Below are 18727 nucleotides of genomic sequence, written 5' to 3'. Positions count from 1 at the left end.
CATACATACAAATAAAAGAAATGTCAGCTTATATAGAGCTCCAAAATGAAATAGAGGGCAAAGATTGCCCTGAAATGGACGATTGAGATCAAAACCCTAATTAGGGTTAGTTGTGGCCAACTAACCAACTACATAATCAACCAATAGAAATAAGGCATGTTTTGACACAATCTTCAAGAAACTCTCCACCAATGAGGAAATAAACACCACATGCAGCTCATAACAAACTTTCTTCTAGAAGCTCGTTTCCTTGATCCTTCTCTTTGATGGCAAATGCAATGAATCTGGACATCACCGCGTTGAGCTCCTCCATGGACAAGTTAGGCAAATTATCAAGTTTGAACTCAATCACCTTCAACGCATCAACACAAGTAGCAAAGACCTTTTGCCATTCCATTTCTTGTTTTCAAAACATTCCCATGAAGGCCATGAATGAACATGCTCCTGTCAAAACAACATCTGAGAAAACTGTGGTTGGCAAGAAGATAGACTTCACTTAATTATGCAATTCCTGAGCACTAAAACCATCTTCATCAAGCATATCTTGTAGGAACATTTCTCTAGTTGAAATGATGAATTGTTCTTGGAATTGCTTTGAGCTATTCCTTCATCTTGATGCAATCATCCTTTGTCTTATCAATAGTTTCCTTCTTAGTCACCAAAATGCAATACCATCTGTTGAAGTCATATACTGCTTTCGTATCCATTACTCCACCATCAATCAACATTTGTTTGGGAATTTCCTTCAATGCTTGGAAACGTGGAATGGTCTTGTCTCGGATGAATTGAAATTCATCCCATATCTCCATAATGTTCTGGATTCTGCACAAGAATGTGGTGACTCTATCATAAGTTTGCAGATACTCAGGAGTGAAGGCACTAGCTTGCTGAAACGCATTCTCGACCCATGTCTTAGTGGTTTGAGCTATTATCCTTGTTTCTTCTGCCCCTTCAACCGTTTCTTTGGAATGTATTTGAAGTGGAGGAGATGCATCTTCCTCTTGTCTGGAGGACATATGGTGGATGTAATCTATTAGTTGATTCTTCTTTCTGACCTCGATCTCCAATTGCTCTTCCATGTTAGAGGCTGATCCTCTAAACTCTTCAACAACCTAAGTGCGAGTGATAGGACCAATGTATCTCCCTTATGTCATAATCTTTTGTAGTGATTTGATCCCTAGGCTTATCATATTTGGGAACAACTACTTGCACCTTTCGTGAGCCAGATGCATCTTTCACAATTCTGGAATACTTCTTAGGCTTCTTTTCCTTGTTCTGCTCCACTCCTGCAAGCAAAGTATCCAAATCTCTAACCTCATCTACAGTTGTCACCGGTTTCTTCTTCATTCTTTCTTTCAACCATTCAGGTGCCTGATCATCCAACTCTTCTAAATCAGATTGTTGCTGATTGCTATTGGGGGCCATGAATGTGTCTTTTTGATGTCCTTGATTCTGATCCTCAACATCCATGTCTTGTACTTCTTCATTGGTATTGATTTGCTGATCATAGATATGTTCTTCATCATGAGGTGGTGAATTAACCTCTTGCTCCTCTTGCTGATTAGTGTCATTAGATTCATTGACACTCGTATCTTGCATATTATGAACAACTCCTTCATCTTCCTGCGAGATGTTCTTCCCTTTCAATGCTGCATTCATATCTACAAAGATATTCACTTCTCTTTCAGAAGGAGTACTAGTGGTAGATGGAGTCCTTGTTGGTTTTTGCCTCTTTTGCTGAGTTGCATTATCATCCATCCTTTTCCTCTTATTTGATTGAGCTTGTGAACTTTCAGGGATATCCCGTTGATTGCTCTCTCCTTGCGAGTGTGTTTCATTTCCTGCATTTTCATCTTCAGACTCCTTTGATTCTTCATATTTTTTTTGATCGGTAATATTTATATGTTTATGAATTAAAACTAAATAGTACAACTTTAGCAAGATTTTTAAACCACTTCCCCAAAACCACCCACAAAGTTCATCCAAACCACCCCTCAAAAACCAGGAAATTCAAGAACCAGTAACTTGCTCAAACACACACCCCACACCCCATTACTACGAGTATGGAAATTCACATATTACATCTTGCCATTCAAAAATCTGGCAGATATTGTTCAAATAGATCTAATGAAACACCAGAAAGTTTAAGTTTTCAAAAACAAATTTAACTAAACAGAAAAAAGGGGCACCTAGAAGTACCCTGGCCCACAGTAACAACTTCATCTCTCTTCCTTCATAGCTTCTGCAGTCGAGGCGCTCGTTTCACCACCCACCTTATCACCACCTTCACTCGGTCTAATTGCCAACGACAAATTTTGCTCGGCCAATTCCGTAGATAAATGTCTGGTTATCGACCTCTTCCTTCGTTTCGCATCCACCTCCCTTGCTTCCACACGCGCCTGTCTGATAATCTCCTCCGATTCCATGATTTGTACATACATTTTTAGGCCTTCACACCCCCTCCTCGAATCCTCCCGAAATTTGACTTTCACTTCTTCTCGGTGTTGCAGGAAGGGAATCTGCATATGTCTGCCTCTAAGTTCTGCATGCTCCTCCGGAATGCCTTCTGAAACATTAAAGCCCCATCCTGGGACTGCCCACTCCAACAAAGAATCCATGTTTATCAGGTATTCTTTCGGCACTATTGCCGTCATCATTTGTCTAACCTCCGCGCTGGAATAACCAAATTCAAGCCCCCACACCATAATTAAAGAGTAGATATCTACCCTTGTTCTGTACCTGTGTCCAATAACCGCCACCTCCTCGCCTAAAACCAATTGAATAGCCTTCAGGAATAGAGGATCCTTTGCAAGAAACATGTTTTGTAGCCGTTTTTTTGGAACCGGACCCCAAAAGGCAGGCATAAGTTTAGTAGTTTTGAGTGTGAAATTGGCTTCCATTTCAAAACTTCCACCACAAAACCATCTGTCTTTGCAATGAAACCACTTTCTCCAACACCAAATATTGCTCATCAACCATAATGAATGAGCGTACATTCTCATTCTTACTATTAATGCAACTCTCCCAACTCCCGCCGCTGTGCAAAGGAATTCGACATTAATTGCTAGTGTTAATCGAGCCAGCCTAGGCACACGGTCTGAGGATAAAGCATTTCACACACTTCTAAATTAACTTTGGTACTGTACTTTGCAGACCGCCTTAATTATTCCATTGAGTGGTGACATCATTACCATCCCACCACCAAACCTCTCCCTTAGCTAAATCACATGCCACATTTGATAACCCGTCAGCAATGACATTTCCACTTCTCCTTACATGAGATACACAAAAATCTTGAAAGGTGTTTAATTTTGAGCAAATTAAGGTGATATACTTGTTTAATCTCCAACTTGGAGTTACTCCTTTCATGATTGCGTTTACCACAACTTGAGAATCTCCTTCCAAATGGACTTTCGAAACCTTTATATTAACTGCCAATTTGGTTGCTAATAGAGCAACTTGCACCTCTGTGTCATTATTAGTTCCATCTTGCAGCCTCTTTGCCCTTTGTAAAGAATCTTCCCTCCATCGCAAGCCATACATCCCACCCCAGAAATACCCGGATTGCCCCTAGAGGCCCCGTCAAAGTTGATCTTAACCCAACCCTGCTCTGGCTTTGACCAAAACTCTTCCTTTTCCCCTTTTTGTCCGTGATCCTTACACAAAGGATGAACCCTTGGAAACCCATGAACGGTTCTGATCTGAATCAAAGGCCACTTGGATTGAATAAAGCTTTCCACCAAGCAATACGGATGTTTCACAAAATTATGATTAACTATCACTGATGAAACAACTTCATAAATAGCCCTCTCCACCCTGTCGCACACTCTTTCTAGTGACTCTTCTTTATCTTGAAATACTCGCCTATTTCTTTCTTTCCATAATTCCCATATAGCAATTGAAGGCGATACAATCCATATACTCGAGAGGGCTGACTCCTGTACTCTATGAACCAACTTTTGAAAAGATCTATTATTTTTTCTGGAAGAGTAATTTCCCACCCCAATTATCTTAATAAGAATTTCCACACTCCTTGAGCCATATCACAATGTAGCAATAAGTGATCCAAGGATTCTTCCTTTTCTTTGCACAACACTGGAACGGGCCATTGGATCCCAACCTCTTCATTCTCTCTCCCAATAAAATTTTCCTTTTCAAGACTAGCCATGAAAACATCCCTGCTTTTGGTAAACACTTAGAACTCCAACATAGCTTAGATGGCCACTCAGCTTGAGTCTTTGCATTTTCAATGAGTTTGTAGCCCACTTTGATTGAATAGTTCCCTGATTTTGAGCCACACCATTTTAGGACATCATCTTTTAGACCAAGGACTGGTGAATACTCTTCCAGAATCTTGGTAAAAGAAATTTTTAACTGAGGAGATAACGGTAACATATCGACATCTTTCCATTTCCACTCCTCCACTCCATGACTTCTCACTTGAACCAAATTATCCATTACTTTAGAGCCGCAGTGTGCTTTAGTCACATGTTTGATTTGAGCTACCTCCCCCCGTAATGATAAGGAGGGTCTGCCATCCCACGAGTCCATCCAGAAATTTGCTTTCTCCTCGTTCCCTAGTTGCCATGTGATATACTTTGTAATCACTTTCCCACAAAACAACAAAAAATTCCATAACGCCGATCCTCTCAGAGGGTCTCGGACTGTGAAAATTCTTTCCCTATCATCCGAGTCCAGATACTTATGTTTCAAGTTATGGACCCATTTTGGTCTGGGTTTTCATACATTTGCCATATCAGTTTTGCACTCATTGCTTCATTCAACAAGCTCCAGTTTCTAAGACCTGTACCTCCTTCCAATTTTGGTTGACAAACTTTATCCCATGCAACCGATGGGATTTTATCATGCTCACTCTTGCCATTCCAAAAGAATTTCCTCATAAACTGGTTAATACTTACAATTTTCTCAGGGACTTTAAAACACACCATAGAATATATAGGCATTGCAGATAAAACAAATTTTAGCAACAACAACCTACCAGTTGACGTGAGCCACTTACTCTTCCAGCCTTCTAATTTATTAACACAACTGTCCATCAATCTTTTGCCACATACTCGTCCGATTTGGTCCCCCAAACAGCGGGGTGCCCAGAAACCTACCCGGGAGAGTTCCAGCCTTGACACCCAAAATCCTAGCAATCTCCCTCCGCTTCCTCAAATCTATGTTAAAAAAGAAAATATCTGATTTGGCCCAATTTACCTGTTGACTTGACGCATCACAAAAGACATCAAGAGTTTTTTAAATGATGCGGGCCTCCCTAAGCGAAGCATCCCCAAAAAGAATTGTGTTGTCTGCAAATTGCTGATGAGTGACTGCATCAACACCAGCTGCAACATAAACTCCTTTCCACTTATCCTCTCTTCTGAGATGTCGAATAAATCTTCCCAAAACCTCTGTCAGAAGGATAAAGAGGAAGGGAGAAAGTGGATCACCTTGCCGCAAACCTTTGGACGATTGGAAAAAGCCTTGCGGGCTCCCGTTTACTAATATAGATATCCACAGTCCATCAATACATGCCTTCACCTAGTTAATCCAATGAGAGGAGAAACCAAACCTTTCCAGAACTCGGAAAAGGAAATCCCGATCGACCATATCATAAGCTTTCCTAATATCCAATTTGATCAACATCCGCTCCACCTTTGCTTTCCTGATTGTGTGAATAGCTTCATGAGCTATTATGATGCCTTCCACAATCGATCTTCCTGGAACAAAAAACTTTGCTCCTTCGAGATAATCAATTCTAGGAGAGGTTTCAATTTGCTCATTATAACTTTTGTAATCACCTTATACAAAACATTACAAAGAGAAATTGGTCTAAAATCCCCCAAAGAGGCCGGTCTCTCAACTTTGGGTTCAAAGCAAGAAAGGTACAGTTCAATTCTTTGGCAACCCTTGCATTTTCTCTCTCTTCTTCCACAACCTGCCAGACTTCAAGGCCAACCACATCCCAAAATTTTTGATAAAAAAACGCCGGAAAACCATCAGGCCTTGGTGCCTTATCCCCCACCATCGAAAAAACTGCCTGTCTCACTTCTTCTACTATGATTGGTTTGCAGAGGATTTGGTTCTGGCTGTCTAAGATAACATGGGGAATATTTTTTCAGAAGTTCGTCTTGATGTTGAGTATTTAAGCTCAGATCCTTTGTCAGAAGTTCTGTAAAGAATTCCTCTGCTTCCTTGTTAATATCATCTACCTTATCCAAAACTACATTTGCCCCGCTCTTGATTGAGGTCACTTTGTTCTAGGATCTTTTGACCTTCACTGAATTATGAAAAAACTTCATATTTCTGTCACCTTCCTTTAACCAACCTTCATGAGACTTTTGTTTCCAATATATCTCTTCTCTAGCCAGAATTTCATTGTATTTAGACTTAAGGATCTTTTCGTTGTTGTGAGTTTCCATTGTCATGCCCTGGTCCATGATAACCTTCTGAAGTTGTTCCAGCTCTGCTTCAATTTCATCTTTGTTCACAAAGATATTCCCAAACTTAATCCCCTTCCATTCCTTTAATTTCCCCTTAAGGAACTGCAATTTCTTAAAAAACTTAAAAGCCCCCGATCCATAAACCATAGGGGTATCCATTCACCAGGATTTGATTAAGTCTTTCAGACCAATTTCCCTTAGCCACATTTTTTCAAATTTAAATGGACATCGGATCGGAATACTATCAAGGCATATCAAGAGTTCTATAGGAAAATGATCTGATGCAACAATCGGTTTGACCCCCGCTTCAAAGATTAAAGGCTTGGAAGCCCAATTACCTCCCAAGAAAATTCTATCTAATTTCTCAGCTATATGGTCCCCTCCAACTCTACGATTGGACAGGGTGAAAGTTCTTTTGTTAGGCTTTACTTATCTCAAACCATTTTCAGATACAAAGTTTTGGAAACCCATTTGTGAAGTAGTAATACCCACATTTCCTCCTTTCTTGTCTGTCGAGTCCAAAATGGCATTGAAATCACCCCCAAGCACCACCAATTCTTGAGACAAATTGCTTAAAATCACAGACACTTGTTTCCATGTTTCCAATTGCAAGTTAGCTTTCACTGGACCATAAACATTAATAAAGAAGAAATCACAATTAATGCTAAAAGAGTGGATTTTGCACAGTTGCCACGATTGAGAATTGATGGGTTCCTCCACCTTAATGAGAGTAGGATTCCAAATAATACCAAGCTCGCCTGAGGATCCAACGACACTCGAAAAGACCCCTGCCCATGATCTCCAGGTTTTCATCCACCCTTTCAGCCTCCTCCAAACTCATCTTTGTCTCTTAAAAACATACTAGATCCAGTTTCATCTGCTCAAGCGCACGCTTGATTAGACGACGTTTGTCAAGGGTGTTGCAGCCCCCGACATTCCAACTTATGAGTTTCATTTTCCTTCAGAAAGGGGGCCTCCCTTCCTTATTGTAAGTTTGGATTGTCCTTTAGCATTACCAGCCATAGCAATACGGATTCTGTTGGGTTTCCTACCTCTGGACTTCTTTTCCCCTAAAGCATCTTTATCAAGTTGGTAGTCAGATTGATTAATGCTTCGGCTCTCAATTATGTCCTCTTCATTGAAAGCTCCTCAATCATCCTCTTCTTCCTCCCATATGATATCTTCCCTCTCTTCTTCACACTCAATCCTTATGTCATTATCCATGTTAGCACAATGGGCCTGTTCCTGATGCGGGTCACTCTTAACTTGTGGAACCTTCGGAGTTCCTTCAATGCTCGCATTCAGTACATCCATAGCAGCTTCAACCTTGTTTAGGGCTTCTTCCACTAGATGTGCAGCTTCCATCTAGCATGCGATCTTGTCCCCACCAACCTCATCTACCATTTGATCTTTCCCTGCATTTGCTCCATTTTCCCCATTCTCTTGCACCTTCGTGGAAGATGAAGCACCATTGTCCAGTGTCCTTGGCTGTCTTGTCACCTTTTCCTCACCCGCAAAATGTGCTATTCTAGCTTCAAGTGAGGACTCTATAGACTTGCCCTTGGGACCAATCAAACAGACCTCCTCTGAATATCCATCCTTATTGCACATTGAGCATCTTTCCAGTTTGTCTTCAATCTCGATCTGTTGTAGCCAACAACCAACATTTGTATTTATTTCTAACCATGCAGGTAATGGGAACCGAGGTTTCCACCCAATACATATTCTTGCATACGAACTAAAATCCTCCTTTTCAATAGCTTCATCCAATTTGATATAGAACCCTAGCTTATTCCCAATCATTTGGAAAGTCTCCTCGTTCCAGTTGTCCCTTGACATATTATAAAGACGCAACCAGACGGTTACTTCTTCCAAAGGGGCCTTAATAGGATTGAAATTCGGTTCCCTATCTTTGATATACAAACCTCTGCCTCCCATGAAAAAAGTCCATTGTTTAGCACCCAGTTTTTATCCTTACTATTTTTCGTGATGACCAGGAAAAATCCATTAGGCATTGTCTTTATCTCCACTTTAAACGGCCACTTCTCCTCACACCATTTCTTAACCCGGTACAGGGCCGACCAATCCCCAAAACATTTCAGAAAAAAAACCCTTCTCTCTAAAGAAAGCAACCGAATCATTCCAGCTTTTGCTATCTACAAAAAAAGAGAACTTTTGGGTTTCCACCGGTTTAGGTTTTACCTTTTCCAAGGGCTCCGATCTAGGGATCTTCTTTGGCCTCCATTCCTTTTCTCGAACCTTTTGCCAATCCATTTTTGCTCCTACCTAACCGTTATTGCGATTGTTGAAGCTTTCTTGGTTATCATTTTTGGGTCTACGAAAATCCTTGCTCCATCTACCATTTCTCCTGTCTTTTGGAAAAAAACCCGACACTCTGTTCTGATCCTCCCAGACCCACTTAGGTTTTGTCCATGACTGGTAGCTTGGATTTCCATAGTACCTTGGCCGGTCATTTTGCCTGAAGTCTTTGAACTCTTTGGGTTGCAATCCCAGTCTCTTGTGCGTCGCCATACTCACAAGTTTTAAGCCTCGTTTATCTTCTTTTATTATATTCTTCGTATTGATAGGATGATGATTCTTCATTATCCTTTCGGTCATATGTCAAAGTGATGCCTTTTTCTCTCAACTAATCTGATTGATACAATATCCATTTCCTAGTGTTGTCTTGCACTATTTGATTTACAACTTCTAATTGAGTCACCTCAAGAGCATACCAATCTATCGAAGGAAGGGGTGTATCCTTTTCTTTTTTGTAGTGTGGTAATATCACATCTTCATCCCCTTCAATCTGATCCGGCACCCGCAATACATTTGTTTGTCTGATCAATTTGAGAGTGAATCGTGAGTATGTTCTTTCTCTTATCTCGAAATCATCATCTACATTAGCCCAATTGTCCTCTACATGCATGATGTGGGGAAACCTCTCTTTATTTACTGTTCGGATGTTATGATAGGGACCAAAATAGCTTCTTGAGGTGTGAGTATTGAGATTATAGTAATGTAGTTTTTCTTCCGCTGCATGTGCTGCTAAATAGGTAGGGCATGTTTCAAGTGATTTTCCCACTGAGATTGGGAAAGTAGTCTTTGCTTTCTTCCCTTTCTTCTTGATTGCATCATACTCTAGCAGTTGTCTGGACACTTCTAACAACACCATTCTGTCAGTAGGATATCTTGGTAATCGATAGGCATATGAAGAACCCCCTTGTATCCTCAACTATGTGAATTTTGGAAATTGAGTATACCAACACCTATACTTCTCTATCAGGTTCATTGACTCCTTGGATAGTCTGATATGAGTGTCTCCTTGCAATCTCCTCACAATGTGCATGGTGAGTGCATCATTCACCCTTCTGAAATGAGCAACACTATTTCTTAATTGCAATTGTGGATATGCATTGTATGAGAGCATTTGTCCTTCTGCTGGTCCAACAGGTGCTCTATTATTCAAACCTTTGTATTTTCCATATCTTGCCAAAATGTATATCAAGTATGAGCTCATAGAAAATGTCTTACTTTGCTCAACATTCTTCAACTGCTCATGTAGATTATCACTAACTATCTTAGCCCAATTGATTATGTTGGCACCTTTAATTACTTCTTCTATGTAGTACCACATCCAAGAATCTTAACATCATTATGAGCTCAGCTATTCCTTCCTTGAAATCTGATTTGAGGAGCATCTTCTTGGGTACTCTCTTAGTACTACTCCATGGTTCTACTACCCAATTCTTGTTGAGGATATCATCGCACATGTCGGGTTTGCTTTGATATAGCACTTGTGTATCATCCTTGCTCTTGTAAATTAACTTGTCATATGTGGGCACATTGAACACTCTTTGAAGTGGTGTATTTGCCTTTACCAAACACTCTATCTCGAAAATCCTCCATGTTGGTGTGTTCGAAGTTGATGTCGCCAATCCCGCCATTTGGAGGTAAGGTTGGTTTCAAAGAGTGTATCGTTGAATTTGTTCTTCATTTGGACCTGCCTCTTGTTTCCTCGTGCCTTTGTTTCAGTCATTGACCTGCAAACAATATAAGTTTGTTACCAAATGGATGTGACCCTTGCAGTTTTGAAGGATAGATAAAAGTATTTTTTTGATATTCAATTTGATCAATACCCTATCTCACCTTTGCTAAGGCAAACAAACCTTTGTTAAAACTTGAAAGCTACAGCTCTAGGACAAAATCAGACCTGAAAATAATAAAATGAACTTAAACTTTTCAATCCTTTATAGCCATTTATCAAATCCTAGGGTTTGTAGTTTTGCATAGGAATACGTTCTTACAAATGATAGTACCAAATGTTAAGGTCTGAGCAGCACCATGCCTTAAGTTCATTTTATTATTTTCATGTATATATCACATGCCTTATATTTGAGCAGCACCATCCAAAATATCATTACATACAGTTTATCATCAATTAAAGAAACATGGAGACAAAAGGTGTGATGAATATTGAATAAATTACATTTGAAACTGTCATTGATTATGATTTTAATACTATAGTAAGAGTTGCCAATTGCCACAGTTTTGCCCTAAAATGAAGAATTTTGGACTAACATACCTATAGTTTTGTTGGTTGAAAATTTTGTACACTTGGGGAAATATACAAAATTGTGGTTTCAACCACAGTGTGTGAGTAAAACTCTCCTAATTAAGGGAAGGCTCCCCCTATCTAACTACAACTTTGAAAATAAAATAGGATGGGACATCAATCTTTCTTCTTCTTTCAAGAAAGACAATATCCTTTTCTCTTCACAGAAAAGGATAGCGATTGAATATAAACAGCAGTAACCACTTTCAAATGAAATGAGAGAAAGAAAATGAAGTTTCCTAAAAGCGCAAAGACTTCCGTCACTTCCTTTGGGACGGGACAACAATATCAAGCTCAAAGACTTGATTATATGAAGTCCTATCTACCCTTTTCTATACTAATGCTATAAAGGACAAGTTATAACAGCTCAAAGACTGGAATATCTTATTATTTTCTACTTAAAAGAATGGGAAGTAGTATAAGCTCAAAGACTTACAGCTATTTCTCACAAAATCTACTCCTAAATTCTCCTAAGAACAAGTGAAAGCACAAAGACTTACAACTTCTCTCAACAAAATATTTATTTTAATCTATATTAACCTCAACTACTTGCAACACAAAGACTGCAAATCAGATGTGATTAAGCTCTTTAAGAAACACTCGCAAGAAAGATAATATTGAACACAAACTCAAGAATGTAGCACAAAGACTCAAAGCTTGAGCAATTTCTTTCTATTCCTTTCAATTCTTGAATTCGCACATGAAAGCTCAAAGACTTCTTTGCTGTAAATTTGGCAGAGTTTTTGCTTGCTTTCCAAAAGATAAAGATTACAATAGACCCCTCAAGTATTTATAGGAGAGGAGTCATGAGAAAAAGGTGGGAGGATCCTAACTAACTTGAGAGATTCTCTCAACCACTAAGACTTATTCAATAACTAACTAAGACTTCAATAACTAACTAAGACTTATTCCAACTACAGTCCTAATTGAACACAACTTGTAGTTGCTTTACATGTAATTACAAAAGTGCAAGTAATGAGTTAAAGTGCAATTACAAAGTTATATTTTTACGTGTAACTTGTAAAAACAAAATTACAAATGCATAACTAAAACTATTCCATGTGTCTAAAGACACGACTCTAACTGCATCATCCTTTGTCTGTGATGATCTTCATGTTGCTTCAGGATGCTAGAACTTGAAGTATTCTGGATTAGTAAAGACATCTTGACCCGGAACGAGAACTTGCATCTTTGTCTTCTTGCTTGGGGTAGTACTATCTTTTCAGGAGGGAAAGGGTCGCCTTCCTCTTTTCATGTAATGACCATCTTTGTCTTGAAAGCATTCTATGCTCTCAACCATGAATTGTTGTTGTATCTCTTCTTTGTATCATCCTCCATTCTTGAAATCTGCTTGCAAAATAAGGCCCATGCCTTAGTCCATTGATTTGGTAGATCGTGTGTGCAAATTGGACTGACAAGGGAAGAGAGAAATTGATGCAAAAATGGGCTCACATGTGAATTTCGGGTTTTGGAAGTTGCATTGCATGTGTGGGGAAAACAAGAGCATTAATTTGCAATTGCGGGGAACAAACATGCAACTTCATATGTGTAATGGGTAACTACAAGTTTGCACTTGTAATTGGACCTTTAGAACTCATTTTCAAGTGTTTTTTGAGTGCATTTTGGACCAATTTCGGGTTCTGGATGGTTGACCGCAGGTAGACTTTAAATGGGAAAAATGAATGAAGGTGTGAAATGAGTGGATGAAATGGTATGTATGGATGATGGAAATGAATATGAAAAGATTTTGGGAAGATCATCTACAAGAAAATGGGAAGAACTTTCAACATGTAATCCGGTTCCAAAAACCCGATTTTGAAAGGATGGGTATTTCTCATCTTTGCAACTTGGAATTTCAACAAAAGATGGTTAAATCTTTTATCCGTAAGGGAAGAACAATTATTTTCATCCAACTTGTAATCGGGATTTAAAATCTTGAATACAAGTAAAGAGGGAAAATGGGGAAGAACAATGCAATTCTAAAATTGCTAATCAAGGGGGAAAATCTCTCTCACAAAACCGATTTTTTGGGGAAGAACCAACATATTTGAAAACAAGAAAAATGAAACAAGAAGAAAAGAAATCTTAACTTGCTCCAATCTGAAAATGCTTCTTCAACAAGATGATTAATCTTTGGAAGAAGAAAGAAAAACTCTTAAATAAACAATGAACCGTATTCAAAACCCTTGCCATGTTTTTAAAAAAAAACGTTATTTGCAGCAAATCGTGGCACCAAATGCGAGAAGAATCGGTCAATTAATAACTTCACCCTCCACGCCTAGATGAAAGAAGCCAAAACGACTTAGGAGAGGTATGATTCGTGGCATTTGAAAAAGTAAAACGTGGCATTTTCAAAAACGTTTTTTGCTGTTCAAACGCCTTCAAACTAGCAAACAAATCCACCAAATGGCATGAGAAGAGTTTCAAAATGCATAAAAATAGGGAGGAATCCAAAACACCTTCTATCTCCCAAAAAATCTCCACAAAAAATTGCTTCAAATCTCCAACAAAATCTTCCAATATTGCTGGTTGGGTTTTTGGGAAAGAACAAGAAGTTTAAAATTGCACGTAATAGTGAAAATCGGGTTTTAATTCCCATATTACAAGTTTAAAATGTTACTTTTCTCTCAACAAGGCAAAATCGGGTATTAAAAATGCAATTGCAAGTTTAAAAATTTCACTTTTTCAACATGTTAGGCAAAATCGGGTTTTTTTTGACCAAATAGCAAGTTTAAAATGTCAAAAATGCACTTTATAAGCAAAATCGGGTTTTTGGAGACAAAGTGCAAGTTTAAAATTGTCACTTTTTCATTTTCAAGGCAAAATCAGGATTTTTTGAGAGAGATTCAAGTTTAAAATCACTTGCAAAGGGGAAATAAAATCCCCACAACAAGTTATAATTTACTTGCACACATGTAATAGGGGTTTAAAATCCCTATAACATGTAAAAACCATTAAAGTAGGGGTTTTTGGAAAGAACTACAAGTTTACTTGTAACTTAACCAAAAAATCCCTATTTCAATTGAAAATGTCCAAAAACAATAAAAGCAATAAAGGGGAAATTTAAAACAAATTACAAGTTTTCATTTTTTAATAAAGTGCACATGTAATAAGCTAAAAATTTCCCTACAAAGACCAAAACAATGGAAATCATTAAAACTTGCAGTCCGAGGAAAATTCTCCACCTGTAGTCAAGGAGAAAAAACCCTAAATTGAAGGAAAGACATAGCAAACGAATCCAGAATGCGACGAAATTCGAAACGTGGTTCGAGGATGGATTGAGGATTAAGCCAGTCCAAGGATTAGTTGAAATTTTGCCTCGAGAAGCGTGCCATAGAGTAAAATTTTCATTTTTTCACAAAAAATTTCATGTAATGGTCCTTTAGTTTTGAAAACAAAAATGAGGTCAACAAGTTTAATCCTTTTGCTAGGTTTCATTCCTATTTTGCTAAAAGTAAATGGCTATAGTGAGTGCTAGTAGAGCTAGTGGCAAAAAGAGGGACCCTTGTTGGAAACATGAGACACCAGGTGCGATGTGAGGAGAGGTCATTTGTAACCATTGCAATAAGACTATATGATCGGTGGCATAAATTGGCTCAAATATCACCTTGCAAATATCACTTGTCGAGATATGACACCATGTGACGAATGTCTTGAAGAGGCTACGAGGGACACTGTTAATGTTATATAGCTTCAGTTGGATTCCTTCAGGCCGACATAAATGTCTAAATGGCCTATCGGCCTCAAACATTTATGTACACCGATTTAAATAATATATTTCTTGCTGACTTTCATATTTTATATTGGCAATCTAATGAAGCGGTCTGTTAATAAAACATAACTAATTATGTAACCTGCCACCCTTAGAGAAAGTCACATCGATTGGAGTAGAGCCGACTTTTGATAAGAAGACGTGTTGCTTGAAGAAACCCATGTATGGGTACATATAGATCGATTCTCTCTCTCTCCAAAGGCATTGAATCAAATATACACCTTCAGCAGTTCGATAACCATATACAACAGATCGAATACCATTCATAGCAGTTTGTATATTCACAGCAGTTCGCATCATACATTCAGTTCATGAATCATCTTAGAAGGACAGACACACACATTTAATGAGAATTGCATCTTTCATCTAGCTTCAAGGAGTGAAGCGGATTTTGTTGCTGTGTTTTTCACTTTCAAGTTGGAAGGTTTTCCCAAGGTACATGCTGTGCATTATTGATTGAATTATCTTCTATCTAATCTGATCATTAAAATTAACATGGTATCAGAGCCATGGTGAAGTAGATTGTGATCAGATTTTGTTAGTTTTAACACTTTCAGATTAATATAAACTCAGAAAACTAGAATTTAGTTTCTAACTAAATTGATTAGATGAAAGATTTATAGTTTTCCAGATTTAGGCATAACAAAGAAATGAACAAAATAAGAACAAGACACGGTTACCCTGGGAAAACCTCCTAGTAGGAAAAACCCAGCCAGAAAAGATCCTCAGATCTGATTATGAATTATGTTCATATGAGGGTTACAACACTTATCTCAAGTACTTGAAGGTGTGTGTACTTAGGACTGATAATGTCTTCCACAAAACTGCACTTTCACAAGTATCAAGTAGTCACATCTGCACCTTTAACCCTTCCAACAACAATCAGGTCCAAACCCTAGGTTGGTAATGTATGAAGTCTGCTCTTTGATGGACAGCAACATTATCCCTTAGTTCGCTCTCTTCATTCATGAATTTCGCACCACAACTGGCATGTGTAGTTTGCTGATATGACAGGGATAAATCCCTTTAATTGCAGGTGTAGTCTTCTTCTTGAATTCGCATTGGTAGGCACATATATTTCGCATGGATGGAAAAACTGAATCAGTGAGTGATAGAGTGAAGTTGGAGTTTATTTATATGGGGAATAATAATCGTAATCATGTCAGCTTGCATTATGATTTAATGACTTTAATTTATTTATTTAACCAAAATCATTAGGATAGGGTTGGCCCAATACATGGTGGCGTGTTGGCTTGAGTGTAGCGTGGGATCTTCATTTGATGCCGTGAGGTATAGGGCCCAACCCTACACGTTGGGGAAGAGGCTGGCCCCCTTGGGCGGATTCCAATGTTGCCCATGGCAATTGGAATCCGTCATCCCTAATTATAATCAACACTCCCTCTTAATTAGGGAGAAAGATAATCTTACAACCAGGTTACAAGATTAGGGCCCAGCCCTAAGTAATACATACAATTGTAATCTGAACTTAGCTGTCAACTTCAAATACACCTGAGAGAGTATCACAACAAGTATCCCATGGTATCCATCTTGTACTGCCTGTGGAGGATCACTTCAAACTTTAACATGCACACTTGCAAGTCATGAATACATACACAACTTATTCATGCACATCATGGAGTCTTTCCATGCCATCGATCACACATATCCATCATTCATTGTCTTTACCTCAGTCTTCTCCCAAAGAAGAATGTAACACCATAATCTTCCATCTTGCACCCAAGCATAGAGTGGAGATACATAATCATTGCTTTCCATAAGCATAAAATGAAAACATAGTCCTCCATCTTGCACACAAGCATAGAATGGAGTCTAATAAACTTAATCCTCCATCTTGCACACAAGCAAAAAATGGAATAGACATAATCAAAATATTGTAGTCTTCCATCTTGCACACAAGCATAGAATGGAACTACATAACATAGTATTCCAGCTCGCACACAAGCATAGACTGGATCCACCTTACATTGCTCGCAGAGGGTGGAGAGGATCTTTTCTACCATCTTACATTGCTCGCAGAGGATGGTTAACAATTACACTTCTCCCTGAGAAGATTACAATACCATCTTACATTGCCTGCAGAGGATGGTTAACAATTACACTTCTCCCTGAGAAGATTACACTACCACCTTACATTGCCCGCAGAGGGTGGTTGATACAACACAATGTATCATAGAGGTTGAGACTCCCTCTCAACCAAGGCGGTGTTCTCCATAGCTCCAAGTCTATCTCAAGCTTCAAGAGACTTGGTGAGAACATCTGCAACACATGATTGTCCTGCCATAAAACACTGAATTGTCAGGTATCTCTATACAACCCTGGTAATAATTCAAAACAACATAACAAGAATTTTGAGAAACCACACTGCTTCTCTTGATGCAACACTTGCAACAATGTATTTAACTTCAACAATACTCAATGCAACTGAGACTGAGGACTGTCCCTGTAGGTCCAAGAGATCGCAGCGGGTGAATGCTTGAAGTGTTTTCCTTGTCCGTAACACTTCTTGACCAATTTGAACCTAAGCAGCTTCATCCTATGATCAATTGTGTCTTGCAAATATCAAAATATGCTTGGCTGCAACAATATGCTTAGCTTTGATTAGCTGAAGCACTCACCAATCAACCTGCCACTATTCAAATGAATCTGCAAGATCATAGTTGGCTGCAAACATACTCAACTTCTTTAAGTTAGTTTCCATATAAGTTTACAATCCATAATTCTAACATAACAATAGAAAACTTGACTTATAATAATTTCATTTGATCCTTGCCACACTTCTAACCTAAAAGTAATGCATTTTAGGTTTAGATCTTCCATCTCAATTCTAAGCTAATTCTTTCTTATATTAAATGAGACTATCTTTATCAGTCAGACTTGGGTCATCCACATAAGGAATCAAAATTAGCATTTCAAATACTTTAAGGAACAGGTTAGAATCTTTACAAAACCCGAGGGTTATCAAGTATTCTTTCATACCAAGAGTTTTATTGAAGATCATAGGGCTCCCTCTTAATCCTCAATATCATATTGATAGCCAGGCATCATAGATCATAAGTATTCATAAACAAGGATGAGAAATGAAAACTTCACCTTTTATGAATTGGACCCATGGCTCAATTATGATCAGGACATATCCTCAACCTTCTTCTAAATGAGTGCGAAGATCCTTATGCCTTATTTCAAAGCTTCCTCTGAAGCCACATCAATCCAAGCTTATGGATTTCTGATGTCAGTATGGCCTTGGCCCTCGACATACATCACCTACTATATGAGGTTATATAAAAATGACCTTGGGTGAGGATCACAACATTCATGATAAGTTAGATGCACCCCTTTAACTATATAACCAATGATACATAGAATGCTGAGACAATACTTATGTGACACAAATTAAAGGAGCCAGCCAGTAACACACAACCTTGAAAACTTGTATATCACCATATAGGTTATAACAAAAATCTAATTTTCATAAAGAAACTCACAAGGGTTAAGTCATGAACATTTTCTGCCTCACCAGGGTTTCCACAGATTTGAGAGTACATGCATACAACCATTAGTATGACCTAATAGAGTCTACAATTAGCTCACAAAAGTACAATAGTTATCAACTAGAATAATTCTAATTCAGCAATTGAGGATGTAGTGTATATTATTAATTTCCATAATACTTCACATTTCATGATAGCAAATACTCAACTGAAAAACCAGTTTTCAAAAACTCAATCAGATCATAGGTGATCAAGTACTACTAGAATGTTTACAAGGAGAGTGAAGTATACTTACCAATGAAGATACTAACCAAGCAATGATAGTGAGAGCCTATACTTCCATGAATCAATAGCAATTAGTAAGTTGCAGTATATATAATCAAAA

General features: G+C 38.4%; 1 protein-coding gene across 1 annotated transcript in view; it reads left to right on the top strand.

The window, feature by feature from the left end:
- The window catches only part of LOC131046592 (uncharacterized), a 133734-nt gene that overhangs the window by 23320 nt on the left and 91687 nt on the right, over positions 1 to 18727 (top strand). The window lies entirely within an intron of this gene.

The sequence above is a fragment of the Cryptomeria japonica genome, chromosome 9 (genome assembly GCF_030272615.1).
Source record: "Cryptomeria japonica chromosome 9, Sugi_1.0, whole genome shotgun sequence".
Classification (NCBI taxonomy): domain Eukaryota; kingdom Viridiplantae; phylum Streptophyta; class Pinopsida; order Cupressales; family Cupressaceae; genus Cryptomeria; species Cryptomeria japonica.
The sequence above is the reverse complement of the archived record's forward strand: the minus strand, read 5'-3'. Positions and strand labels throughout refer to the sequence as shown.